The sequence below is a fragment of the Lactuca serriola genome, chromosome 1 (assembly GCF_051521515.1).
Source record: "Lactuca serriola cultivar US96UC23 chromosome 1, Lser_US96UC23_V15, whole genome shotgun sequence".
Classification (NCBI taxonomy): Eukaryota; Viridiplantae; Streptophyta; class Magnoliopsida; order Asterales; family Asteraceae; genus Lactuca; species Lactuca serriola.
The window spans coordinates 223,474,216-223,478,458 of NC_136408.1; positions in this window are offsets into that span (position 1 = coordinate 223,474,216).

Genomic DNA, 4,243 nt, shown 5'->3' on the forward strand with positions numbered 1-4,243 from the left:
GATGGTGACCACAGTAGTTACCTCTATAATTACTTAGTTTATACTGGCAATAAATGATCGAATATCGAGTAGATAGTTAATTGGGTGAATCTGCCCTAAGCCCACAACCAAACAAGGAATAGGAAGTATGGCGGAAAGCACACATCCAACTACCTATTGGGTATTAATGATGTGTAACCATTATTTATAAACTAAAGTACTATAGAGTTAATCACCTAAGGTCCTTTATGTTTATACTGGTTTAATAAAATGGATTAAACCCATTACTAGTAAGTTTCATTTTTGTACTAGAAAATTGTGCATTGAATTACTGTCTTATAACCTGACCCATACCTGTTACCCCATATGATAAATTAATATATATGGAATATATATATATATATATATATATATACATATATATATATATACATATATATATATATATATATATATATATATATATATATATATATATATATATATATAACTAAGATCGAATGGATAATAGGTTGGGTGAATCCGCTCTAAGCCAACAACCAAACAAGGAATAGGAAATGAAGCGGGAAGCACACATCCTTTTTCATGTCGGATCCTATTAACATATATCCCTTCATGTATTCATTAAAGAATCAGAAGGTTAGCATTATAGGTCCCTTTCCTACCGAATGTTCATGTTTCGACTAAGTTATGTATCTTGTTTATTATTGTCGGGTACTTTACAGAAGTACCCTTTATAAATAAATAACTTAGGTTGGATATAACTATCACCTCGTGCCTGCTAACCCTGGTAAGTGAAATAGTGCAGGTGTTAATACAAACTTGGAAAGATATATTATAAGTTTTATTACCTCGTGTCTGCTAACCCTGGTACGTGAAATTGTACCGGTGTCAATAAAAACCCAGAAAGATATATTATAAGTTTTATCACCTCGTGTCTGCTACCCCTGGAACGTGAAATCGTACCAGTGTCAACACAACCCCGAAAAGATATAACAATGTGTTTTTCCTGGTACCTGTTATGATATGTTCCTCTCTATACTTGTTATAACATGTTCCTCCTTGTTTCTCTTTATTGTTATCGTATATTGTATTGAGTATGAACTGAACCTCTAAAATATACACGTTATAGTTTACTAGTATGTTTACTTGAATTGTTATTGAAAAGACTCATGTATCTACTAAGTTTTGTTTGTGCTTTAAAAACGGAGTTTTGTTAAACTATAAAGCAACATAACTTTAAAAGAGTTTTGAAATGTTTTGATCACTTATATAAGACATAAGCAATCTTTTGAAAGATGTTTATAACAAACATTTACACAATTAATCATTGAGTTCAAATTCTATTACCCCCATTAAAAGTATTTAAAACGGTTTAAAAGATTGATTACGGGGTATGAACTTACCTTGTCACACCTTCGAACCGTCAGAAAAACAACGGCGGAAACATATGGGGGCGGGTGACGTCATTCATAGTATCACAACAATCGTATCATAGCAATCAAAGTAAACACAACCATTACATTACAATATGAATATTTACATTTGTTCGAACACATTGTTTGTATATATTAGTTTAAACAAAAGATAAAGACGATACTCCAAAAAAATGCTCCGTCTTCTCTGAAAGCTGGCAAGGTACCTGTCTATCGTTGCCCTGAGAATACAAGTAGTTGTGAAAACATATCAGCATAAAGATGGTGAGTTCATAAGCATGTTTTTGTATTGAAAACAAGTCATTGAGTTTGCATAAATGGTTTCTTTCCATTATAAGTAAAATTTCGTTTGTATCAAAAACCATTGTTATCAAGTTCTGAAATATGTATGCATGCTTCCCATGAAAATTCAACATTTTCTAACATGTTTGTTGACTTATGTATAAAAAGTATGTTCCATTTGGAAAACCCTGGTTGCCAACAGTATGTAGTGTACGATCTTTCCGAAAACCCTGGCTATCACCAGTACGTAGTGTATGATCGTTTGAAAACCTTTGTTCCCACCAATATGTATATTAGTTTTATTACTTAAAATAAAACCATAGGTTGTGTCCCTGGAATGCCCTCCAGTAAGTAGATATGTATTTTTATTAATTAAAATAACAGTATCGAAGAAATAAATCTCGTAAAGAAAGGTTAGTTTATACTTATTGTGAGTTGTATAACCATACTAATATGACCGGTGACCTCCTTGATGTTTCTTTAGGCGTTGTACGATTACAAAATTTCTCACCCTAGGCGTGCCTACCTAACTGAAGCTAACAGTTCAGGAGTGGGATTTTCGGTCCCGAATAGATCTATTCACAAATTTCACGCTCTCCCTCCAGGAGACTCTGGTCATACTACCGAAGAGGATTTATTGGTACCCTGAGGGGCATAACATAGATAGGTCTCACAATCCTGTATTAACTAGTTTACATGTGGTTCTGTTGTTCACAAGTTCAAAATTGTTTGTAACTGTGTAGAGTATAAATAATTACACATAAAATAATTATGTTATAAGATACTCTAGTTTTGTATTCGTAGTAATGGATCAACTAAATCTGTCATAGTTTATATGTTTGACTTTGCATGAAGTTTGAATCTGTAAAACCGGTAATGAAATCCCAAACTATACCTATTATAGTTTGAATGGTTTGTTACGTTCATGTACTATTTTGAAAACTATGCAATTATGATTAGAAAACGTCCCTTATGTTCCACATGTTACAAAAGGGATAAAGTATCTAAATGTTTGATAGAAAACTGTTGTAATTGCATCAGTTTTTAAGTTGTGGAAACCTTTATGTGTGGCTTGTATTCCTCACCCCCCCCCCTGAAAACATGAAAAACTCGGAATAAGCATAGGAGTATGAAATCACAGTTTATCGTAGGATTCGAGTGTACGATCGATATGACTGTTGAGTGTCAACTGATGTTTCGTACGCAAGTGGATCCTATTAACATACGTTAACACATATACATATTAGATTAAGGTAGTTCATGACTAAACATGACGGGAAACCACCCTAAGGTCTTGGAAATGATTTTACTAAGTGCTCTAGGTCCCACACTTAGTGGTTTTTGCAAGTTTAAGGCCAAATATGAGCATTAAAGTGGGTGTATGGCCATAAAGGTGGGTATGCGGCCGTATAGAGTGTGTGTGCGGGCAGAGTGTGTGGTCAAGACGTGTTTGCGGCTGCACATGGGAGTGTGCGGCCGTACACAGGGCATGTGCGACTAGAGTGTGTGTGCGGCCGTACAGAGGGTGTGTGCGGCCGTACACCTTCAAGTGACGAAGAAAACTAAGAACATGAATAGTTCCAGGCTTATATTTAGGTGTTTTACCTGTATAACAAGCTAAATGATGGAGTGCTTCATGTTTTTGAGGCCTTTGGAGTGTTCTTGGATGAAGATTTTAGAGAGAGAAAGTAGAGAGAGTGTGGCATGCAACCAAAGGAAAGGAATGAGTGAAGGTGTCACCGTCTATATATAGAGGTGAGTGTACGGTTGGGGAATGAGTATGCGGCCGCACACCCATGTGTGTGGCCGTACACACCTCTCAGGAGGGTGTATCGCCTGATTTTGACTCTAAACGATGTGTTGACTCACTCCCGATCACATTTTCGACTGTACTTAAGCTTAGAACATTTAAATGAACCCTTAAACAACATTAAAAAGTGACAAAAGCGAATTTAAAATTGTTAAAAATTGACACATCGTACAGAGTGAAAGTTTCGGGTTGTCACACACCTGATGTGGGTGAATCAAATGAATATGTGTTTGAGGATGAGAAGTTTCGCGAATGAACTCCCGAGACTTATCAAATCCTAAATGACATATAATGGCATATAATGACATAAATATAGGGTTTAGAGGCAACCAAATGCAAGGAAACACCTCACGGGACTAGGAAACACTTGCAATGAAGTGTTGAATCACATGTGATTCAACTAAGGGATGTTTAAGACCAAGAAAAGGTGTTTATGGCCAAGAAAAGTGTTGGTTTAGTGTCTAAGTCCATAACTATTTTGGTATGTACTTGACCCGATGGTGCATAGTCCTTTTGGGTTGCCTTCACCAAAGCAACTTGATAGGATGAATTATGGAGAGAAAGGATAAATATGATTTATTAATATATTATGGGAATAATATATTAAAGGAGAAATCATATTGTTTAATTAATATTAGTCAAAAATTAATTAAGAATTAAGTTTGTGACTAAAAGAGATTAATTAAACTTAAGGGACTGGAATTGTAATTATAAGATAATTGCAATTTGGGTTATG